The following is a 26,017-nucleotide window of genomic DNA, read 5'->3' on the forward strand; positions in this document are numbered from 1 at the left end:
GGGAATCCGTGAGTCTCCTCTGCCCCTTCCTGGTATCTCCTCCATGTTGGGAGCCAGGGAGGAATAAACTTAGTCCTAGGAAACCTACTGGGAAACGCACGACTTCCCTACCTCATTTCACCCGGGGCCTCCGCCACTGATTAAATGGAAATGCTGGAGGGTGTGATGGGCGCAGGCCAGGGTTCTGCTGAATCCAGCCTATGCCTGGCCACCGCGCCCTGTGCTGGTGGTGACTTCACCGGCTGGCTCCCTTCTCAATGGATGGCTCTTTCTGAAAGGCCATTTTATGACTTGTCCTGGGACCACTTCATTCATACTGGCTGAAATTCTCTTCCCTTTTTGCTCAAGGTTAACCCTACTCAGCCCAAAGCATCCAAAAGAATCCAGATGAAACGGCGGCGAGCGAGGGCCTTGCACACTCCGAGTTTGTTTCCTGGGGAGTTTTCGCAGCTTTCCAGGGTTCTCACAGAATCCCGTCAAACACCGGAGCCCACAGCTTGGCCGGAGCCAAGCGCTCACCTTCTGCGGAGGTCTCTCCTGCTCTGTTCCGGTGCCTCCGAAGGTCTGCCCCTCCCCATGGAAAGGAAGCCAGACATGTGCCTACCTGCTGCCTCAGATTCAGATCCTGCCTTTTTGTTTTCAGCAGGTGAGCCCAAAAGGCCAGCCCATTTTCTCCTCGGTTGGAGGTGAGAGTCCCTGCAACTGACTTTCCTGAGCGGCAGCCCAGAGGCTAGTGCAACAAGGCCCTGACCTGCTTTCCTCGGCCTCCGCGGGCTGCTTCTGCCCTCGCCCTGAGCCAGGCCAGCAGAAGTCCAGACCCAAGGCAGCGAGAAGACCTTGAATTAAGACACAGGCAACTCATTCCACTTTCCTGGCCGCCTCGACGCATCTGTCTTGTCGGCCTATGTCTAAACCTCTTGAGCGATTCCAGCTGCTGTGTCGGGCCTGCGGACACCGTGACATTTGGTTTCTGTTAGAACACAACAGATCAGTGTGTTCACCTGCTTCATTTTTTCCCTCATGCACAAGGAGGGGGATGAAGGCAGCCAAGACCTGATGCTGCTGATCCGGAGATTTCCCATTTTGTCGCAGTGACTTCATGCCTTGGCCTGGCCTCTGCTGGATCTTCCAAAACCGCTTGATTTCCTGTGTATTTCCAGTGCTTGGCCAAAAAGAATGTACAGTATGAAAAAAATGTCTGCTACCGTCAATTGCAGAGACCCTCTGGAAAAAAATATCTGGAGGGCTTTTAAATAAAAGAAATAATTACAACCTGCTGAGTGCCTTACAGAATCTATGAAACTCGACCTTTTCCAAAATATCATAGTATTTCCTGTGGCTTCTGTAGGCTAAGCCTTCATGGATTTATAAATATGTGTCCAACACTGTCTCTAGGCTCCATTTTTTTAATCCAAATGTCAGATTTGAAAAGCACAAATACATCCTCTTGGAAGACAACATCCCAAAAGGTGTTAAGCTAAAACCCAGCTGGAAAAATGTAGGCTGCCAGCTGTCAGGGGTGGTGGGCCATGTGCTTTTATTTTATTTTATTTTATTTTTAATGAATGGAGGTTTGATTTTTCCAGCTTGCTGCCCGGTTGTAGCTTTTCAGATGCTAAACATACCAGGTATGCCTTGCAGATGTGTGCGGCCAAAGCTTACGACTATATGGTGGGTGGAGAGTGGTTTATGAGCCTTGAGATTCATAAATTCTAGTCTTTAGAACTCTCTGTATAAACATGGTTAAAGCTTGGAAAGGGAGAGAGAGAAAACATTCTGACCTTAAACTACCTGTGATCAATGATCCAGACTCCCGCTAGCCTTTCCCAAGAGAAAACTGAAACCTTTTGAAAGCGAAACTCAAGAAACTCAAGGAGACAGAAGCCTCTACTGACTTTCCGGAAGAGGTAAAAGATTCCAGGCCTGGGTTCATGTGTGGGGTTAGTTCTTGCTAAGTCTACGTGTGGACAGACAGGAGGAAGCGGAGGGCTGTACAATTAACTGGACACTTAAATCTGCACCGACCATTTCAAAAGTGTGGCCATAGAAAATATTTTTCCCTTGGTGGCTTAGAAAAAAATAATTCAGATTCTTATATTAACTTTACCATCTGGCAGGTGGCCCACTTCAGTCAAACCTGTGGAATTAGGGACTTGCTTCCCAATAAGGAAGAGCTGAATTCCATACCAAATAATGTTGAATAAAATAGTGAACACACACTCACTGATCGACTCTGGGTAGTGTCAGCCTCGGACTGAATTGTGAACTGGTGACCACTTGTTTTCACAGCCCATGGCCCTTCCTGCTTACACTCATTGCACCCCAATGGTAAGGATCCTTCGTTAAAGCTGGGCAGCATCCCAGGCTGGGAATAGACCCTTGGTCAGACTAAAACCTATCCAGGAGTTCTCTTCGTCTCTAAGATACTAACCAAGAAATTTCTGTTGAGGTGAGAACAGCTGAGTATGGCTCCTAAGGCAGATTCCAAAGAAAGTCAGAATCCTTGGAACCAAAGCAAGCTGGTGAGATATATTTTTAATTGAGAGATGGCCATGTTCAGCCCTTCTCATCCATCAGCTTCAGGGGAGTAGTAGAACATTCCCCGAGAGACAGAAGCATAAGGTTGAACTTGCTTTTCCTCTGTGGTTGGTATAGAGTTCTGGTGCCTGGAAGAAGAGGGAACGTAAAGGAACAGGCTTGAAATAATTGACATCTCTTTCTTTAATCCTGGCCTGTTAGAAAAACAGAGGACTATTTTATAGCAAGAGAAAAACGGTGGATATGCCCCCAGTCACCTTCCAGAGACACGGTAGAAGCATCAGAGAGCTCAGGCTTGCTTCCACCATGTCAGGACTCTAGAATCAGTGAGGCTTTGCCAAATGCACCATGACAATGAGCGCTGTGCGTGAGAAGAGGTGTTCTTCAGCACACGGCATATGATGGCTGCAGAACACAAGCAAGGCATGGAGTAGAAAGTCAACAGCTCATGGGGAGCTCCTGGATGAGTTGTCCCAGGTAAGCTACAGATCAAGTATTGGTAAACCTAGAGTCTTTCTGGTTTCTATGCCTTTACTTTAGAGATCTCATTCTTAGCAAAGCAACTCAGGAAGAAAAACGGATACTTCTTTGTTTCTAGGACTTGGCTCTTTGTTTTATAATTAATATGGATTCCCACCCAATGCATAAATGTTTAAACCATCATTTATATTGCATCACCCACTTGTTAAAGTTTAAAATGCTGCAAATAGCCAAGAGTCTGTGCTTTAGTTACAAGCAAACTTGCTCACACCATGGTTTTAATCCCTGGCAAACAGTGGCATAAACTGACCTCTAGGTCGATTTTGTATTTGCTGCACATTCTTTACCATTATAAAATAAGATATAAAGATCTGGTTTTGAGTCAAAGCTTAGTTTAAAATATTCTAAATATATACATACACATGCTGGTCTAAATGTGTGTGTGTGTGTGTGTGTGTGTGTGAGCACATGTGCACATCTATATGATATATTGTACACAGAAATGGTGGAAAAAATAGTCCTAACCCCATATTGGCACAATTAGTGAACAAACATCCAAAGCAATATAAACCAGCCCCTTCAGACATAGGGATTATTTTATTAACAAGGGAAATGGTATAGTGCTGAACAAGCATCCACCTTTGGAAAGTCAAAATCAGAGTAAAGAGATTCTGTACTTCCTCATACTGTTCTCAGATGTGTTAGGGTTTCATGTCACTTTGGCTTATGTGACAACTCAGGGGTGGCTTGTGCCTGCAGAGGCTCTAAATTAAGTGACTCTTTGCCAACCTGTCCTTAACTCTGTTCCTATAACTGGACTCCAGACCTGTCCCTTACAACCAAGCCTCTCCTTGCTGGGTAACCGAATCCCTATCATGTTCGATCCTTGTTCTCTTTCCAGGCCTCCCAGAGTCCCAGCCTGGTTCCTTTCCTTTCCTGGTTCCTGGTTCCTCATAATCTTCTTGAATCCCAGTCTTACCATCAAAATTTTTAGGTTATAAGGTCTTTTGACTGTTAGAGGGTTATGATGTAGGCAGCTGCACAGTGATCACGGGAAGCTGGAGGACATTGCAGTGACAGATCTCCATTATGGGGGAAGATCAGTCTGCCCTAGTACAAGAGTTTGAATTCTGGAATATTTTAAAGTGAAGAGGCCCCAGTGTGTTCTGGTATACCGAGGAGCTCTGGACAATTGCTGAAGAGACTTTCCCGGATTACTTCAATCAAGGCATATGTGATTGCATACACACACACACATACACACACACACACACACACACACACAAAATTATATAATTTTGGCCAATAGTGTGTGTAATAGCTATTCTTAAACTTTACTTAACACCTGAATCGCACAGGGAGCTTGCTAAAATACACATTCCTAGGCTCTGCCCCCAAAGATCATGATTCAAAAGTTTTAGGGGTATAGTTCAGGAATCTTTGACTCTCTCTCCCCATGATTCTCTCTGATGGAATTTTGAGAAATGTTGCTGCATGCATTCACTGAACAACACCCATTTATGAATTATAAGTTTTATTTTCATACAGAGCATTATTGTTTGAGAAATACTTGCTGCCTTAAAAAAAGTTTAGTATATCCCCTATCACCTCATTTACACCATTAATTCTTCTGGTAAATCATTTCTGTAAAACATAGATGTAAAAGTTAATGTAGCCTGATCCAGACTGAATTACTGCAAATTGCTCTAAGAATGGATGAAATGCAAATTAATGGGATTTCTGTAAATGCTTGTTTTTTTTTTTTCCCTAACTAATATCCTATGGTAGTCAGTTATGATATATAGTTAAGTATTTAACTGGTTTAGTTATTTTAGGATATTAATTGAAAGGCTAAGTAGCTAAGAGAGGGTGAATAGTTGATAATCACTTTAGTAACCCTTGCTTTAACAGACCAAGTTTTGCAGGACAGAGAGGATATGAACCAGAACTGCCCAATGACTGCCCAGATGACTGTTTCAGGGTGTCTATTAGCACGTCCAGACAGCACCTCTTTTCCCAGGAGTATGACAGAAACAATATCTGCTTTGTGACTTTAGGCATTCGAACATCCACATCATCTAAACAGCAACAATAATGCTAATAGCTAATACTCATCAAGGCCTTTCTATGTGCCAAGTACTTTGCGTACCTTATTTCATACTGTCTTTACACTAATTCTATTGCTGGATACTGTATCAACCAGTTTACAGATAGAGAAATTGCGATTCAGAGAGGTTAAGTAACTTGCCCAAAGTCCCCCAGCTAGAAAGTGGTGCAGTGAGAGTGTGACTCTGAAGCCCACCAGACCACCGCTGTGTCTGTACCCAAGAAAGCATTCACTCCCCTCCTACTGGTCTCCTCCACCGGTTACCATTGTTAGAGGCACCAACTAGCTAGCTAAAACGTGTAGCTTGCCAAGTTCACAGAGAATGAAGTAGTGCGCAGAAAGTAACTGTCCAGATCATCTTCTCTAAGAAAGAAAAAACAAAATCCCTTTAAAGTTTTACTTTCAATATATTTTTGCAAACCTAGTTGGGCCTGGTTACCATAGAGCCCCACTTTCTCTGGAGCTGGTGACCGAAACTCAGTTCGCATTCCTTCCAGCTACGACAGCTGCTTTGGGGAGCCTGCTCATTAGACTCTCCACAGAAAATCTTCAGCTGGGGAGGACACCAAACTGAGATTAGATTAGAGGAAAAAGAGTGAAAGATGGCTATGGCAAAGTGATCTATTCCCTTCTGTGATCGGGGTGTACAGAATAGTCTTAGAGATGAATTTTTATGTATTTAAAAAATACTTCCATTCAAGGAAAGTGAGGAACAGCAGCACTCTGGGTCCTAGTACCTGGTTCAGAAATGGGGGACTGGCTGCTACTCCAGCTGGCACGTATCATACTGTGCCGTCCGTGTCCACAGACAAAACCGGAAGACCCATGGACAAAAGTCTCCCAAGAGGTGAGGGGCAGGAAAGGAGTCAAGCCTCCTAATCCCCAGCCTGGGTATCCAGGAAAAGGGATTAGTTCGTTCTGATGGGAGGACTTTGTTGGTGGAAGGCATTTCAAAGCCAGCGGTGATCGGAGCAGAGAAGAAAGGCAGGAGGAGACCACATACGGAACATGGCAGAGGAATATGGAGACCAGGGGAGCAGGGGAGCAGGAAGAGGCCTCAGTCAGAGGCTCCAAGGAAAGAGTCTCCTAAGATCCTTCAGCAGAGTGTCCTTTCTCTCCCATGGCGGGCATCCCTCCTTACCCCGTCTGTCCATGTTTTAAATCATTCTGCCTCCTTCGATCCTATGTCATGTCCTGATTACTTATGGCCAATAACACCAGGGGCGATTAGCAGCTGTGTGGGGACAAGTGGTGGGAATAAGAGGTGGGGAGAGTTAGAAATGGATCATCATTATGATTATTATTTTTGTTTAATTAGATTTTGCTATTATGACAATAAATAATAACAATGAGAATGATAAAGTGCAGGGAAGCTAACATTTAGCAAGCCAGGCACTATGATAAACGCTTAAAATATGCAATCTTATCTCACTCTCTGCTCTTCTGATCAGTATCAGCATGATCCTGCTTCACAGAGGAGGACATTGGGGTATGAGGAGGTCAGCACCTCGAACAGCGTCACAGAGCAGGCTGTGTAAGTAGTAGTAGCACAGGGACCCAACCCCCAAGTCTGGCTGCAGATCCCAACCCCGGAGCCCACATTCTTGCCCACCACATGCTGGGCTTTCCTAGGGGTTCCCACCTGAATCCTCACAGCAACAGGCTGAGCCAAGCTCCGCTGTCCCCTCTTACAGATGAGGGAAGTGATGCTCAGAAAATATAATCTGTCCAGGACAGGAGGGGAGCTGAGCTTCCAAACCAGACTCTTAGCCACCCATCCACTGTCCCATGGAGCACTCGGTGCAGTCCATTTTCAGGTTGGGATAGGACTCTATTTCTCAAGTCTGGGACTCTCTGAGCAGGAAGGAAAGCACAAGAGCTTGGGCAGAAGAAAGAACCAGATAGAGTGTGGGAAAAGACGGGGCAGCTGTAACCATTTCACATCTGTCCCGTGACCCATCTGCTGGGGGAGGGGACAGCAACAAGAATTTGCCAAAGGCCACCTGAGTTAGCCGGAGGCTTCTCTGACTTGCTAGGAAAACACAGGGAGGGAGAAGGCAATGGGGCAGGTTGGGGGAGAACAGGGAAGAGAGGGAGGCAGGCATAAGGAAAGAACATCAGGCAAAGAGAGGAGCCTCTTAAACCAGCAGGAACATCACCAAAATGCCAGGCATCGACCAAAACCCACTGACGCTCATGGTCCTCTGACTCCCAGCTTTCCTTCCGGGATGGTGCCCCTGGAAGCTTTGAATCTGTATTTCCTTTTACTTCTGGATGATGCACACGGACAAATACAGTATGTAAAACGCAGGGACGTGTGAAAGGGGAGTGTGGCGGGGGCTGTTTTCCATATCCCAATAATAGCGTCTCAATTTGGTACCTAAATAAACAATCTATTTTAGTGGCTCCCCTTTGATACCGCGAATGTTCCCTTCTGTTATTTCTGGCAGTTCCCAATCCTGTGATGTGATTAGAGAGGATGATTACACTTACATAACAGCATCAAATTAATTTGCCGCCGAGAACAACAGCGGCAGAAAAATCATTGGAGTCCTCAAACCGCTCCCCTCCCCCACCCGCCTCGAGTTTATTTAAGTGACATCAAGGGATTAGAGCGAAGTCGGTCAGTAGAGCACTGCTGGAAAACAACCAAAACATCGACTCTGACCTTGTAAACTAAAGAGGGAACAGAGCAAATAATGAAAAGGGCTGGTCCCAGTCCTGGTGCAAGGGCCATGGGATGAATCAGCCTCCTGAACACCCATTTCCGTCTGCAGGAGAAGGAAACAAACTGTACCTTTCAGTGAAGAGTATTTTCTTGAGTGAGGCCAGCCAACGGGGGCCTGTCAAAAGCCAAGACATTTGAGATTCTGCTTATGGGGTTTTCCCCCCCTTTTCTTTTCCCTTTGGCCCTTTTTAAAAAAAAAAAACCCAACAGTTTAGAAGCTGACTTGAGTTTTTTACTCTCTGAGCCCTGATCAAATAAAAAGAAGAAAGAAAGAAAGAAAGAAAGAAAGAAAGAAAGAAAGAAAGAAAAGGAGGAGGGGAGGCAGAAGCAGAGGCAAATAGTAAAGATAGGACAAGAGCAGCTCAGAAAACTGGAGCCTGGGAGCTCGCTAAAGGCCAAAGATTTACAACAGAGAGCAGCACATGGATGCTTGGGGAAGAGGCTCATGACTGAATCCAGCCTGCCGTTTTCAGCTCTGACACTAAACCTTAGGCAGACATTTAATCTCTCTGAGCCTTGGTTTTCTTACCCAGGAAAGCAGATATTACCTTCTTTCATCTCTATGACAGAGCTGGTGTTCACCCATCCAGTCAACAAATATTTACTGAACACCAGCTCTGTCTCAGGAACTCTGCAGGCCATGGGAGCTCCCATCCTAACACAGTGTGAGACAGAAGCCAGCCACGGGGCACGAAGGGGCTGTGTGGACAGGCGCTAAGCTCCGTCCACTATTGTACTGAAGTCTCACAACCGGCCCCCCAGGGAGGGAGCCTACGCTCTCCCTATGTTACAAATGAGGAAATTGAGCCTACGTCCTTTAAAGATCTGGATGCCAAACCACATTAGCAAGTGACAAGATTGCAATTCAAACCCAGGTTTTTTTTCGGAGTTAAAGCCACACCAAATCCCTTTATCTTTTTTTGGAACCCGATAAACTCTAAAACATTCTGCAAATACAAGGAATTATTTTAAGTGTGTTTGCACAAGCTGTTCATATACCAGACAGACATCAAAAATGCACAAATTTCTGTTGCCTCATTCCAGCAATTATAGCACTTGATTCTTTTTAAAGTAAATTCATTCCCATTATCTCATTCGGTCCTTGTGACAGTGTTGTGACGCACACGGAGAAGGGGTTATTATTATTCCCATTGCACAGATGCAGACACCGAGGTTAAGCAATCTGCTGGAGCTGGACCTGGAACACCAGCACCCCTGTGCCAGCTTCCTCTCCATGGGTCTGCACAAGAGCAGGCAGATGTTTCCAGTTTGGGCTTCAGTAGATTTCTGGGGGCTGCTTACCTCTCTCCATCTTTTGCCAGTGTCCATCTACCACTGGCAGCCCTTGTTAGGTAGCAATTCACGTTAGAGGTAGAGCATGGGCTATTTTCCACTTGTCCACTTTGAGAATCATTTGCTCCTATTCCACCTTATGAGAATTTGTAGCATTTTCCCATCACCTTTTATTACCATCATCATCATTCCCTAACATGCAGATTTCATGGTGTATTCTCTCATTTAGCTGTTTTGTAAGATTGCTCTTAACATCGGTATATGGGGTTCCCAAAGCTGGTACTACTCCAGTTAGACTATTTTTAACCTTCCTTTTTAAAAAAAAAAAAAAAAAAAAAAAAGATTTTATTTATTTATTTACTTGAGAGAAGGAGAGCTTGGGGGTAGTGGTGGGGAGGAGCAGAGGGAGAGGGACAAGCAGACTCTCTGCTGAGTGTGGAGCCTGATGGAAGGCTCAATCTTACAATCAGATCATGACTTAGCTGAAATCAAGAGCTGGAAGCTTAACTGACTGAGCCACCCAGGTGCCCTTCATCCTCTGTGTCTTGTATGTAAGTGATAAAACATCGCATCAAAGAGAGTCATGCTAATTCCAATATGTTAGCATGCAATCCATCATATCACTCGAACTTGCTTGTTCATACTTCTCTTCTCTTACTTATAAAATGGCCATCAGAAAAAAAAAATTGTACAATTTTACCCTCATGACTCAGGTCATTGTTAGTCCCACCTGATATGCTCAGCCCCAACTTTGACAATCCTCCCCCATTCTCCAAGGCCAACTCAAGTTCCATGTCCTTGAGGATGCATTTCCACAAAACTGCTGCCAACACCAAATCCTGCTCTGGGTTTCCCAAGCCCATGGACAGTCAAAGTTTTACTGGGCAGACACCTTTGAGGAGATCCAGTCCTAATCTCTTTGAACATAGACAGGGGCACCAGAGTCCAGAAAGGTCAGATGCCTTTTTGGTTGATGGTGAAGCTGGAATAAGTATCCTACTCTCCTGATTCTTGAGATCAACACTGCTTCTTTGAGACCCCTCTGCTTCTTCCCTAAGGTCTGTGGACAGTAGAGTGTGTGCACGGTCTAGAATGGGTATTTATCTCCTTACCCCCATAAACTTAGTGAGCTTCTCCTGAAGGCAAGGGTTGAGTCTTCTTTATCTCTGAATATTACAGTATCTTTCACAAGTCCAAACACATAGTAATTGTTTAAACAATAGTTTGGGCATTAAGTGAAGGTCCTTTACGAACACCATGTTCTCTGTGGAACCTGGCCTTTCCACCTAATGGTGTTTGCTAACCCAGCCCCTGCAACTTCCCTCTTTTGATCATTTCTTCTCCTCAATCCCTCCTCCAAAACATTCCACACCTCCACAGAAGACTTGGCCTTCTGCTTCAACATGCATTTGTTTATCTGCTTACTCACTTATTTAGCTAATACACTGTGTTCGATCTGGAGATGTAGCAGTGAGCAAAATAAAGTCTCTGCCCTCCTGTTGTTTATCATCCCTCAATGTCTCTCCTGAGTAATGCTTCCCAACTTGGAGGAAATCAGAAATCAATCTCTACTTAAATTACTGGATAAAGATAATGATTACTTAAATATGTTTTCCATTTAAGAGAGAAGAGCTTGGAACCAGGCACTGGTGTTCATCGCTGGGCCATTCTCCAGTACTGGGGGGTTGAGTTCACTATCACCAACTGCAGTGGCAACCTCACTGTCACACAATTTTAATGTTCATTTTTTGTTAGTGGCTTACTTGATTAAGCTGTCTAATTTTTGCACATAATGGGCCTTTGGGTAAAGGCAAATAGCAGAATTCTGCAGTAAAATGTTGAAAAGTTTATGAAGACTGTACACATGATAGTAATTCTGCAAGTCACTCTTCACTAGGTTTCAGAATTCCATATAACCGATGGACCTCTCCTATAACCCACTGAGATCTCACCATCATTTCAAAAGCCAATTTAATAACAGAAAAGTTGGTGTTGCCAATATCCAGTTTGGCTTTTAATTATCTGCATAGAAATATTTATAATTAGTGGACAGAAATGTACTTTAAAAATTTCATGTTTAGAAATAAAAGAAACAAAGGATAAAAATAATTCCGATTTTTTTTTACACAAAATATAAGGTTTCCTGTCACTATTTATGAAAACAGATTTGGTTCTGTTTTTGCCCATATTTGATGCTGTGATACACAGTTAAATTTCAAGCCTCAGCTTAATAATGTTTATTTGGTTTCCAAAGTAAGCACACTATTAGATGTCATTATAATGTATGTTTTATAAATTGTCGCTTCTTACATAATTAAAGTAAATTAAACCATGTGCATCACTTGTTAGATGGAACTCATTCAGAATTTATTATTATAATCCATGAATATTAGTAAATATTGTATTCAATTAATTTTGTAATAAAATCTTTAATATCACTGTTCTAAAATGATACATATATTTTAAAACATTAAATCACTTCATTTTGCTTTGCATGCAAGATGATCAGATGATTAAATTTTTTCCCAAATAATATACATTACTAAGAAATGAGTTAACAGGTTTAAAAATGGTTGGAAAGTGCTGTTCTAAACTGTTTATCTATCCCTACTCTTACCATCTATGCTTTTTTCCCCAAGATGAATGTCCTTCTCAGCACCATCTGTCATCCTTTCTCTCTCCTCTAGTCTTTCTCCTTTTCCTCAGTGCGCAAACATCATTAAGTTTCTCCGTTCTAAACAACCAGCCAACTGACTATAAGCATCAGGAAACCTCCTCAGCCCTGTCTTCCCCTTGCAATGCCATCTTACCCAGATGAGCTTCAGGGAAGTATCCTTTTCTGCCATCTCCTCTGCCTCAGGGCCTTTGCACTAGCTATTTCTTTTGCCAGGAATGCTCTTCACCTAGTTTGTTTTGTTTTGTCTTGTTTGTTTGTTTTATTTTTAATAGCTTGTCGAGTCCTGCCAATTCAGGTCTCAGCTTCTACAAGAGCTGGCCAATCTTGCTCCAGTGCCCATCCAACCCCTGTCCACATTTACCCTCTTCCGATTCTGAGCATTTATTACTATCTGATATTTTTGAAATAATTCCAAAAGCGGGAGCATTGCCTGCTTCCTGGACATGACTCCAGTGTGTGAAATAGTGCCTGGTACCTAGAAAGTGCCCGATATTTATTTGTTGAAAATGAATTGGTGAATAAATGATGATCAGTTTCGGCCTCCTTTGCTGGCCTCTTTTTCCTGTACACACTCCTTAAATGCTTGCTGTGTCTAGGAGACTGTCTTTCAGCCTCTCCCTTTCTCCCCTCTCACATTTTCCCTGGGTTATCACAGACCCCCTCAGAATCGGAATACCCATCTATATGTGGAGACGGCAAACACAGAGCACCGTACTGCCCAGGGCAGACATTACCAGAGGAGTTCAGCTCTCTTCTCAGAACAGTTTAGTCTCAGTGGGCATGGTGCTCCAGAGGCAAGCTCTGCCAATCGAAAGACCTTTGCACTCCAGATGAAAGTTATTTCTCTGACCGACCTGCCAACATCTCCCCAAATTGGTATCTGGAGCACTGGAGTTCTCGGACCTCCTTTTCAAACTGCCTCCTAGACGCTTGCATTTGTTGATGTCTCCCACTTAGCCTCAGGCATGGCGAATGCGCTCAGTAAATGCTTCGGTTGTTGATAAGCACGTATTCAGTGATACTATCCACTCAGCTAGTCTCTAACTAGCTTGCCAGGTACATAAGTGAGACTCACTATTTGTCCTTCTCTTCTTTCAGTGTGGCCCTGGCAGTTTGCCACGTCTGGAGCACAGTACCCATTTGTAACGAGTTACACATTTTGGCCAACAGTTCCACAATTTTACCCTTGAGTTCCTTCAAAACTCTTGGGTGGATGCCATGAGTTCCAGTGATTTATTTACACCTAGAGTGTCATTCTAGGACATCCTGTCCATTCAACATACTTGTCCTGATGCTTTAGGCTTTCCTGTTTTCAAGTACAATTAGGGAGAGGGCATTTTCCTTCTGGTTTCTTTAGGAATAGCTAATGCAAAGAATTTGCCATGACTCTCGCAACTTTAAAGTAGTGATGACCGAAATGGTCCAAATGACCCAAATGACTCCCTTGTTTTCTTACTCCCTTCCTAAGAGAGTGTTTTCTGAGTGGCACAGAAATCTCCAGCAAAGCCACGCTCAGGTTATCTCCCGCAGCACTATGCCAACTAACTCTTTCAAATTCAGGCTGATAACGCACATGGAATAAGAGCTTTCACATCCACCAACTCATGTGTTCTTCATAAAACCCAGAAAACATTGATAAGAGGGGCTAGACAGATTATCCTGTTATAGACGAAGAAACTGAGGTTCAGAGAAGTCAAGAGATTGGGATGTCACAAAGCAAGCTAGCAGCTGAGGGGAGGCCGCCAACGTCCTTTGGATTTACAATCCAGGGCTTTTCCCCTCCCTCCTACACTTGGATTCACTGGAACCGCATCAGCCTATCCTAATCCAATCAAATGTTCAATGAACGGTCATTAGACAACTGGAAAGAACCAAAACTGACGTCAAAATGGTTGATTCAGTGGCCACATGTAGCTATGACCTCACGTAACAAAAATGTGCTCTGCTAGGAGGTACTCCCCAACGAGTGCCTGAGAGAATGTACTGAGAGTCCTGACCCGCAGAGGCTGGCCCAGACGCCGTGTGAGAGTGAATATCCCAGCACACATAAAGACAGCATTGTGCGTTTCAGGGCTTCTAAGTCCTTGTTGCTGGATTTTACCTAGAGATGAACTGAATTCTCATTATAGGACCCTCGACCGTAATCCAGGGGCCAGGGCCATCTCTAGCAATGCCTACGTCACCCAACAGAGGGGAGGCGGAATGGCTTTGAGTCAGGAGCAACCATTATTCCCACAAGGGAATAATGAGGAAGTTGAGTAGCTGGAAGGATTAAATGCTGGCATTTCGTTTTTGGATCACAGTTTGCGTGCAACCTCAGCTCCAGACCTGAAAGAGTGGCCGTCTCGGATTTGTCCATACACACAGAGCGATCCGCCTCTGATGCAACCTGACATCATCCCTACTCTCTGATTAACCACTTTGGGGTAGGCCTCAAAGAACTGAGTGCCAGATGGAGCCCTGCGGAGCCCGGGGGATGCTGGTTTCATTCTTCCTTCTCCCTAGTTTTTCCCCCAAATATTACCTTGCTAGTTAAGCCAGTCTGGTTGGACAGAAAGGAGTATTTCGTATCTCTGGTACAAAAATTGGCGGAAATTACCATTTGCTACCTTATCCGCTTCAGCCTCCCCCTCTCCTACCCCTGCCCATTTGAGAAGATACCAAATAATTTGTTACTTTTACTTTGATTTCTTTGGTACAAAGATCAGCCTGACTGTATTTTGGACTTGCTAGTCACTCAATAACTCAGCTTTAAAAAAAAAAAATCTGTAATGTATAACCTGGGACTGTTTAACAGCTTTACATTTGAGCACAAAAAAATTTGTGACTTTTAAAAAAATTGTTTCAATATGCTTCATTATAAGTTCTCCCTGAGCTTGCTTGCTGTCTTTCTCTTTCTCTCTTCCTTCCTCCCTTCCTTCCCCTTCCTTCCTTCCTTCCTCTTCCTCTCTCTCTCAAATTTTCCAATGTTCCCAGCCTTCCTTTGGAAGAATAAAACACTCTTCTAACAAATGTCATTTGAATATTGGCGCTAGAATAAAATTTAAAATTTGTTGGCATAGGGGAATGGTGGAGAGGCTGAATGTGGGCTGCAGATTCTCTGGGCACCCAGTTGATTTGTCTCCTACATTAAGAGTACTTGCTAATGAAGAGAGCATTGGTATGGGACTGAAAAAGGATTCCCTAGGTCTGTTAATTTACTTGGAATAATTCATTAGCTGACACTTTCAGCTGTGAATTTAGCTGGTAAATCCCAGGTCACCCCAACATTATGTGTAAAGAGGGTAGAGCAGTTTTTGTGCGAGAACTCCAGGACGATGGATTAAAGCCCTCTCTCCCATAGTTACCCTTACTTGAGGGAGCTTGTTAATAAAGCGCTCTTTGGAGCCTTTCAGTAACAGGCACAATATGAATATTTATAGAATATTCCATCTGTAAACAGCATTAAAATATAAACAGAGCACACCAAGAAATAGGAAGGCCATTTTCACCTAATACATAGCAGTGTTGTGACACGCTGGGGTGCCATTCCTAGAATGGCTAAAGATCATCACAGAAGGAACAATCATTTGCTTAACAAACAAGGGGGCAGAACATTGAGTGGTCGGAGGAGCTCTGGTGTTCCCGTTAACGGAGTCCTCTGAGCTATTCAATGATAGATGCCTATCTACACACATAGGCACACACACGTGTACATGCATGTGTACACACACACACACACACACAGAGCCACCCGATATCTGTAATCATTGCAACTGGTCATATGAAATTGCCGCTTTTGTAGATACAAAGTGGTCAAATGAAAGAGTTTTCATACAGGTCAACCTAATTAATGCCACCCTGAGTTTCTGGCTTTTCTTTCTTTGGGCATAGGGAAGGGGTAAGAATCTGGAATTCTGTTTACACATGGGTTCCAGCTAGCCAGCCGAGCAGGAAAGGAAGAGACAAGCTTCCGCAGATTCCCTGGGCGGCGTCTCCTGCCCCGTCTGAGGCAGGCGGACAGAGGCTGGGGAGGGGGCAACCAGCCTGTACACCAAAGAGACTTCCTGCTCACTGGCTGCGGCTATGTGCTCTTGACTGCAAGCCTCTGCTCCCTGTCCTAGGCATGTTACCAGTTTTCAAAGGGATTAGTATACAATAAAATACACTCAACAAGAAAACCACCCAGAACGCAATGAATCACTCTTTGATGATTCAAAACACACTTTGGGATCCTGTAATGCCTTAGGGTCAGCAATACAAACATCAATTATTTTATGGTAAACGTGAGGAAGAGCAAGTTCTCTAGAAGTACCAGTTAAGAAAGTGCTGGGCAGCCCTCTCTTACAATATAAAAAAAATATATATATACTGTTCTATCTCAGGCCTTCTCTGCTTTCAAGCTCTTGCCCAGATATTGTTTCTATTCTCTGAAAAACAACAACAACAACAACAAAAATAAAGCTCATTTATCAGTCTAGAGAAATACCCATTCCAGTGTGCCTGTGTAGGTAAAACTGAAAACCCCTTGTTTTCCTCTGAATAATTTTCTTAGGGAGAACTTCTAACTTAAAGACTTATAGGTGCTTCAAATTAAATTCAGATCACCATATAAGACATTGGCCTGACAGAGTTGACAAAATTATTCTTATTTTTTAAAAAAAATCAGAGTCAGGTGGCACACTCATGCTTTGTTCAGTTTCAAATGCTCCGAAAACCCGGGAGGATGTGACTCCATTGTGCAGAAGCCAACCACAAGTGGAGTTTCTCCCTCCCTGCAAACCACAGTGGTTGGTAATGAAGAAAAAACATCTAGTCCTTGGAAACCAAGTTATTGGGCACCTTTGAAAACAAATTAATCCAAAACATCTGCAAGAATTTTATCTTTAAAAACTCAGGTGTCTAAAACCAAAGGGGAAAAATACAAAAATGAGGATTTACCCAACAAGTTTTTGAAAAATAGTTTTCTAGCAGCAACACAACGCCAAAAATAAAATGCAACTGGCTTTATGAATCTTTGTGTTCCACGACGATTCCTCCCTTTGGCCTTCCACCCAAGAATGGAATTCCTAGGTGAGTCTCTTCAGATTTTCCAAAGGGCTCATGTAAAACGTAAAGATTCCAGGCCAAATAATGTCTCCTGGAGGTACTCTCTTCTGGATTTATTAAAAAGAATTCTGGTTCTTCTTGATTTTAATGTGGATGTTGGTAACCTCAAAGTAGCCAGGCATCGAGGTTATGTTATCTGGCTGGCAAAACTGAAAATATGTGTGCTGTCTTCCTATCAAATGAGAAGCTTTGGTCTTACCCAGTCTGTGGAGAAAGATCACCAAGAAGCAAAGAAAGGAGGCCATGTTACTGCACTGGTGGTTGACTATGGGTCTTGAAGGAAATATGTGAAACACACACGCACGTGTGCACACACACACACAATGGAGAAGGATCTTCAGATTGCTTGCACACACATTTACTATAATTACTATGAATAGGGGAGCCTACACATGATCTTCAGAAATATCATTTTGCTTGAAACAAGCATGGCTTCGCAGGTACAACATTTTGTAACATCTACAAGTTCGGTACCACATTCACTGCTACCCTAAAATTATGTCTCCAAGAGGGACACTATTGGTATTTTGTAAACTGCTGTGGCTTCTCCTCTTTCTCGGTTAGACATGGTCTAATAGGTTTGGAAAATGACATTCACGATGCTGCTTTGCCAATTAGAACTTCCGCTACCTGATTCTTGAAGGACATAAGCATGCCTAATTGTGTTCTCAGACCTTTTATTAAGTTGTTTTGAGTGCTGAAAGTCTCTTAACCTTCACAGAGGCCCATATTCATAAAAAATAAATGTTTCAGGGAAAAAACAACTGGAGAAAAAGGGCATTTAATTCCAAATGGAAGCTCTACTCATTTCCAAGATGCACAGCATTTTACCGACTTATAAAAGCAAAGGGAGACTGCACATGTTGAAAACTGTGTTGGAACGCTTGGACGGCTATTTTCCCCAAACTTTCTTGATGCTGTGGTAAATGCTATTCTGGGCAGCTCAGGGGGAAAGACAGCATCGTCTTGCCATGGGCAGGACTTTCAAACTGTTTTCGATAGCGATTACCCACCAGATGTGACTTCGGTGCTTCCACTGTCCTCAGTTAAATGGTCCTTGGGCAAATTTAGGTCCAGGGTCTCCGACCAGGGAAATGATTCCACTCCCTCAGTACCAAACTCCCTCTCCTTGCTTTCTATTAGAAAGTTTCCTTTTCAAAGTTTAGGAGGTTACACAGTATGTTAAACTCCTGACAAGTTCTAAGGCAGACAGACAAGATACGTGGCTGCCAACCCTCCAAGAGGGCCCAACTCGTTAACCAGCCCCAACTGTCACCAAGCATCCAGGTCCCCACATGGGACACACTTAGCACAATCACAACCTTGCTTCAGGAAGCGTGTGAGGTGAAGTATGCCAGATGATAGAGCTCCCCAATCTCTCTCTCCGTTTTCAGAGATGCTTCCCATAAACCATACTGACGTGCCCATTCAGGACGACCATGAGCTCCCACCGGACCTGCCCCTCCAATTCTAGATCAGCCACGTGTGTTCCCCACCTCTGGAGGCTTTCTTTTCTGCTGTCTACCTTCTTGCTCCAGTGCCAATCACGGCCGTCCCCCTGCCACCCCCTCCCCAAAGGCTCTCTGAGGCTGTTCCCTTTGTGATTGGCATCTCATTAATGAGGAAGGGCTGGTGTCTCTCTCATTACAGTTACAGTGAGTGAGAGTACCTCAGAACTAATTTACTTGCTCTCATTAGGGAAGACACTTTCCTCCATCAAGAAGTTCACTTTCTTGCTGCCTGTGGCAATAAAAGAACCCATTTTGTTTTAACATTAATAAGGTGAGAGAATAGAGAATTTCCAAAAGAAATTAAGAAAGGCAAGAGGGTAGGTGTTGGCCCGTGGAAGTTTCCCCAAAGCAGGCCTAATCCTGGAGTTCAGTGAGGGACCCTTGATTCAGCAGCATATGGACGACTCCAGAAAGCCTGGCAGGTAAATGAGAAACCGGCCACACACGGAGTCCAGGGTGTGAAGCAGGAGACGTGGGTTCTAGTCCTGGGTCCTAAGTCCCTGAGTGACCTTGGGCCAGTCTTCGATTTTCTCTGGTCCTCAGTTTTATTATCAGGAAAATAAGGAGAATGAATAAAATGGTCTCTTAGGGTTCTCCAAGCTCTAAAATTTTAATATTCTATAAATGGGACTCTGGACTATTTAAAACTCCCCCCCACCCCGGTTTGGAGTGAGTTTTTATCTCTGGCAACAAATTAGAAATTCCTCCAGAATTAAAGAGCATGGAATGGAAATCATTTGGCTTCTCCAGCTGAAAAGGTCAACTAGATTCAGAAATGTACTCCAAGCCTGCACCGTCTGCGTGGAAACCTAATTAGAGATCATACTTCATTGGCTAAAAGGGATCAAACTTATCCAAGCTTTCATCTGGATATGTATTTTTAAAAAATTACTCTGAGTTACTAATTCATTTATCTTTCTACTTACAGGAAATTCCACTCATTGATAAAGCTCTGCTTTGACACTCTTGCTCACATAAAATACTTTCCTTTCCATCCACATTACTTTATGATCGTGCCCCTTTATCAGTTGTGCTTAAAATGACTTGTCATTTAAGGAACCATAAAAAGGCCCTCTTAAAAAATGTGTTCATTAGGTAGCTGGAGATGGTGTCTGCACCTGGAACCAGAAGCTTGCCCTCTCAGGGGCCGGCCTCAAGGAGAGGAGGACAGCCAATAGGTTGTTACCACAAAAGCCAGTGTCCTGTTTTGCCCTGATCCTATTTGAGTGGGAATGTTGGGGCCAGATTTCAAGAGAAGTGACCAAGCAGCAGGTATCAGATAATGTCTACACGGGGGAGAGGAACGGCTTTATACTGGGAAGATCCTAGGATCCATAGCACATTTCTCATGCCACTCCCTCTTGCTGACACAGGCTATTTGTGAAATGGGAGAACTCTGGCTCAGGTCAACAGTTTGGTTTCTTACCTTTCATGTCTACGGGCCGAGCTAGAACTCCTCACTCCCAAGACCTTCCCACCCACCCACCACCAAAACAAAGGAAAGAGCTCAGTGTGTGCCCGCCGATTTTGGCCTGGGAGTGCCTGAGCCAACCCAGAGTCACCGTTTTCCTGTCCTTTCCAGGACAATCCCACCATGTCAACCTGCTTCTCAATATTGCCTTAGGTACTGACAACCTTTTCTCCTACTTAGAGCTTTTGGATGAAATTAAAACTAATCCTCTGTGGTTTGGTTAGCTCTTGTGTAAGACTCCCACACCCCACGATCAAGGCCTTGCAGTGTGGTGTCAGAAGAGATAGCCAAGCTACCACACCTCCGACACGATGCAGACGAGGATGATATTCTTTGCCTCCTATGTGGCAGCTTTGAAAACCTGAGTCACAGAACCTCCCTTATGCAAATCCATATGTTCTCCTTCTTTTAGCCAGGACACCGGAACCTCCTTTTAAAAATGGGGCGCCTGGGTGGCTCAGTTGGTTAAGCGTCTGCCTTCAGCTTCGGTCATGATCTTGGGGTCCTGGGATCAAGCCCTGTGTCGGGCTATCTGTTCAGTGGGGAGTCTGCTTCTCCCCCTCTCTCTGTGCTTTCTCTCCCTCTCTGGCTCTCTGTCAAGTAAGTAAATAAGATCTTAGGGAAAAAAATGAGCAGAGAGATGGATGAGTAAGAATCTGTGGACCTGAGAATGAAATTTAAGATCTTCTGATTTTCACCCATAATTTCATCAGGCCAGAGCAGCTCAGTTTCCTTTATACATGCACCACGGTTCTCTAGACCCTCTTAATGCTGGCGTTTTACTCACCTAGCTAGTAAGGAGGATAAGGAAAAAAGAATCAAAGGGAGGAAGGCTAGAGACAGGGGACCAATTTTCAGGTCATCCTTTCCTTCTTAAAAGAAGGAATTTGCCTGCAGTGTCTGTAATTTAGAAGGTTTTAATGAATGGCTTCTAAATTATTTATTACTCATAGAAAGCCATAAACATCCCTCCCTAAACCATTATGAAATTATCCGGGCAGGAGTCAAATGGTTCAAACATTTGGCACTTTTTACTAGACTGTTGTTGAAAATAGTTCTGATCTGTGAATAAAACTTCTTTCCTTCCTCATTACATGGGATTGCGTGTGGGCACGAGGAGTCTGTATCTGATTATTGACTCGAGACCGTCAAAGGCATCTTCGCTTCGGAACCGGCTCTTTTGCACACTCCTGACTTCATCAACAATTCCAAAATTAGGGGGAAAAAAACCCCACATAAAATAAAACAGAAATTTTTAAAAAGGCATCAGCAGAATATACAAACTGGATATTCAAGCAAAAGTGTTTGAAATGCCTCAGCCTTATTTCAAAGAGCTTCCCGCTGTCAAGCCCAAACACCCAGACAGGTAGACCTGCTGGGAGGTATGTAGGCGATGCCTGCTGCCTGATTTTCAGATGGCGAGCAGACATTTGAAAGCATCAAAGTCCCCTGTATAGATGTGTGTACATGAATCCTAGCCTCTGTGATCTCTGCACTTGCCTATTGTAACTTGATGTTTAATAGACTGCCAAACTTTGCCCTTCACAGACTGCACATTTTTTTTTTTTTCCCCCAAGGATCTGCTCCTCCCCCAGGAGCTTCTTGCTGGGGCTGAGTTTTAAAAGTTTTCATTCCTGGGTTTGTGCTATGGCGCTGGGTCACTCTTTGAATTCTGCATTTTTGAACACCTCACTTGTTGGCTGGCTTTTCCTCACTCCTGGTGCTGATGTCTCTATGTGGCTAAAGTCAGTGCCCTCCAACCACGCAGCATCCTCCATGAGCCAGCCCTGATACGAATCATTAGCAACCACAGCCCTTGCCCCGTAAGAGCCTGTAATGTGGTGGGAGAGAGAAGATAGAAATCAAAGGCCCTAAACTGGCAGCCCACAGGTGGTGTATGGCCCAGAGACATGTGCCATTTTGCCTGCACTGTGTTTTAAGTTTGGACTCGGAGCTAACACAGAAATGTCGGGCAATTTTGCTTAGACATCACTATTTCCAGCTTCTCCTAGAAAACTGGAAGATGTGACTGAGAAGGGGGCGTTTCCTTCCTGGGTCTGTTTCAGATGGGACATACGTTCTTTCTCAACAGTGGCTGAATGACAGACGCCGGTAAGCTCTTTAGACCTGGCTCCCTTGACATCTGCCACTGGCCCTTTGGGTTTAAGAGTCATGATAAGGATACACACAAAGGCATGCTCGAATGCTCTTTCCTTCAGGACCACAACTTCTCTTCATCCTGCAAGACCCAGCCTGACTCCCAGCTCCTTCGTGAAGATTTTCATCAACACCTGAGTCAGTTATTCTGACCTCAGAGCTCCCGTCACCTTTGTTCTTACTCAAGTGTCCCTTGGCAGAAGGTCCACATACATGTCTCCCCTCGTGTGACTGTTGGTTCCTTAAGGTCACAGCCACATCTCCTTCATCACTGTATCTCCCATGCCCAGTCTTCAGGTGCCTCAATGCAGTAAGAATGCAAAACAGGGTGGTCTGTGCCGTGGAGGGATCTGAACTGTGTTCCTTTCAAGGTGTCCTCGGGGAAATGAAATTACATGAGAAGGGTCATCTCCATTTATCTTTTGGTCTGTTTCCTCATAAGCCATTACTGGACCCTCACATATCCTCCACACTCCTGACTTCATAAGGCTTGGCCACTCACTCCTCTGTTGCCAGAGGTTTGAACACACTCACTACTTTGAATACCCAGATAAGCTCGTCAAGTGGGTTCAAATTTGAAACACACCAGAAACTTGCTGGACACTGCATGGGTGAGGAGGAACTGGCATGTGTGCACTGCAGAATTAAGACAAGACTGTAAAGCCAACCGGGAAATGACCAATGCCAGAGAGGGCCTGCGAAAAATACCTGAAAAGATGGAGGATCTGCCCAGGTGCTAGCTGAGGGCTGGCTGAATGTCTGTTTCTCATGTGCAGTATGGGAAACTATGGGAATATAAGACTGACTTCTCTCCAAATCATTGGCTGGGCCCCAAATGAACTTCCCTTTTTTCATTCTCTACTCCCATAGTATTTTTGAAAGTGTGAAATAATTGCCACTACAACTAACCACCAAAGGCCTCATTAAAATTAAAAAAAAAAAATGAATATGGAACAGAGTACACATGGAATAAACCAAACCAGAGGCCAAAGCTCAAACTTTCTTCCACACCTGAATCATAAATAAGTGGTAAAATTAAGAGCAGGTGCACTGACAGGCTGGCTGGATAAAATGAATTTTTATTCTTTCTAATGAACTTGTCACATGTAGACAATGAGAAAGCGCTGACCAGGTGGGAGGGAGGAGTTGACTTTGGCAATGAATTACTAAAGGTGAGAAATGTGTCTTCTCATGAAATGATTATTTCAGGAGAGACTAGGGAGGAGAGCTTGTAGTACATTTAGGGGAGTTTTAACTGGCATGTTTTTCTCATCCCAAACAAACCTTCACTGAATGTGTACTGCATGTGTGGTTATTTCCAAAATGGGAACAGTGAGCGCAGCCTGTGAAACTTAGGGCACCCTCACAGTCAGGCAACTGGTACCCTATTCAAGATGGGGGGATGGTAGAGAGCACACGTTTTGAATTATTTGTCCTGGTGTTACAGGGGAGAAAAGGAAGGCTGCCTCTTTCTATGTATAACAAGGTCTTAACTGTTAGCACCAGGAAGCCAAGTACAAAGGGAAATGAACTTCCATAATCAATATTCGTTAAGAAAATGAGTCTTGAGTTAGAATGGAAGCGAATGTGCAAACTGTAATCGCAGATACCGGTCTTGATAAGGCTCTTGCAAGTACAATGTAAAACAGCAGACCTGTTAACTATTTTTGTCTCCATTCGCCAGGGTCAGGTGCTCGGATGGGGTCGGGGGTGGGAGATCTGGACTAGTGATATCCTGAAAGAGTTGCAAAAAGAAAAGAAAAAAAAAAATCCATTTGGTTGAACATGGTAACCGGAGAGCTGAATCACTAAACCAAGATAATTACGGAGTGGCTCTGCAAATTTGGTTAGGGTTTAGGAGATAATCTCAGACTTAATAAAATAAATACCCCTTGAATATTCCAGTTGCCAGGTAAGAAAAGTGGATTCCTCCATTCTGCTCTTGTTGGGAGGACTTTTAGAATCACCTTGATAACCCAATATGAGCAGTTTATACAAAACTCGACCAGTTTGATCTCTATGCTCCTGGACCTTCTCTGACCAGGCTGGGCCTTTTTTCTCCTCAAATGATTAGCCACCCAGTGTCCTCCTCAATTTCTTTCAACCCTGTTTCCTACACCTTGTGTTTTTCTTGCTTTTTTCATTTTTCCTGTGTATGCTGACTCCCTCGTTCCCCCTCTACTAAATTATGCTCTATTATTTCCACAGCCTGAAGAACTCACAGCTGAAGCATTATTTCTAACCTTATTTTGTATTCCTAGCATGTGCTATAACCTGTTTTGAGTTTTATTTGCAGCCAAGATGCTGACACAGCTCCAATTTTGTTTTCATATTTTGATTGGGTAGGAGTGTTCATTACTGTGGGTACCAGGGTAGGGAAGAAAAGTCATTTTAAAAGGCTCAATTTACACCTTCGTTAAAAGGCTTTTGTTTCTGAATACTGCCCATTTAAATTATAAAAACTACAAATGTTCAAAAAATGCATTACTTATTTTCTTGGAGAAAAAAGATTTTAATGAAAATGGTAGTGGCCCAATATGATTTTCCTATTATGCTTTTCATGTCATGCCTATTATGTTTGATCTCCCTTTGTGTTTCTTAACTGTCCTGCACATACAGGCAGGTGTAGAAAGCCCAGGAGTCAGGGGTTTGTAAGAAATGATGTTTTCAAAGCCCAATTCAGCTGTACACTAATCAGCCTTTCCTAGGGACAACTGTTTCACTGGTGACATTGTTGAATTCATAACTCCTGTTAAGCTCATGTCTTAAAACAGGGTAATTCATGCATTTCAGCTACAGGGAACCCCTTATGTGGGACATGAGATTTTCATCGAGCTTTCCCATAAAGAAAAGCACATGATGAGGAAAGTTTAACAGTTCTTAATATTCGATCCTCAGAATTCCTTTTGGAAGAGATTTATCTTCATGGGACTATTCTATTTCAAAACCTTCCCAAGTTCCATAGTTAGGGCTGCTGGATAAAATATAGGATTCCCAGGTACATTTGAATTTCAGATAAACAGTCAATACCTTTTGGGTGTAAGTATGTCCCATGCAATATTGGGGACGTCTATCAAAAACGATTTGGCTTACTGAAATTCAAATCTAATTGGGTGTCCTTTTGTTGTTGTTGTTTGTTTTTCTGTGTATTTTCCCTAAATCAGGCAACCCTATCTGCACCATATAAACAGACAGGCCTTAACTCTCAAGCCTGGATTTCTGGGTTTCTCCATATACTGGCTCTGACCCTTTTCTTTCTGACACCTTTTCTAGGATATCTGACTTCCTCTTCTCCCCACTCCAATCCTGTGTGCCATTTACCAGCCTCTGAATTGGGCTTATTTTCCCATCTGAATGCCTCCTTTCCTTCTAGCTCCTTGGACTGCTCAAGCACGCCTCCTCAGGGGAGCCTTTCCCAAATGGCCAAAGTCATCTCTTTCCCCATTTAGATGAGAGAGCTCTTTCTGTCTGATGCCTCTCCTAGTGTCTCGCAGCTTTGGTTATCACTTCATCTGTATAGTGTATTTTTTCCCTTGTGTGGCCGTGACTTTGCCGCACACCTCTTTGTGTGCTTCACAGAGCCCTGCGCTAGGTCCATCACGTAGCTAGTGCTCTAAGATATCCATGGATTTCAAAGACAACGATGGAAGGACACCGAGCTGCCCTCCTCTGCAACTTGCTCTTACTTCTCTCTCGCGTCAGGGGAAGGTTCAAACCCACGTGAGGCAGTGGGCATGTGGGGAAACTTACACACATGCACTCAATCTTATATAGGTTTAAAAGTTTCATGGCCAGATCCATTTCTCATGGACACATGAGTAAATGATGCAAAACCTTTGTCTTATTTGGGAGAAGTGCCTGGTACCCAGCTGCCTCCCAAGGTAACCAGGATCCATCTGAACTTGGGGAAAAAAAGAAAAAAAGGAAGTAGCAGAGGGTCTGGCATGCACGTGGTGGTGAGGATAAG

Source organism: Neovison vison, chromosome 13, assembly GCF_020171115.1.
Source record: "Neovison vison isolate M4711 chromosome 13, ASM_NN_V1, whole genome shotgun sequence".
Lineage (NCBI taxonomy): Eukaryota > Metazoa > Chordata > Mammalia > Carnivora > Mustelidae > Neogale > Neogale vison.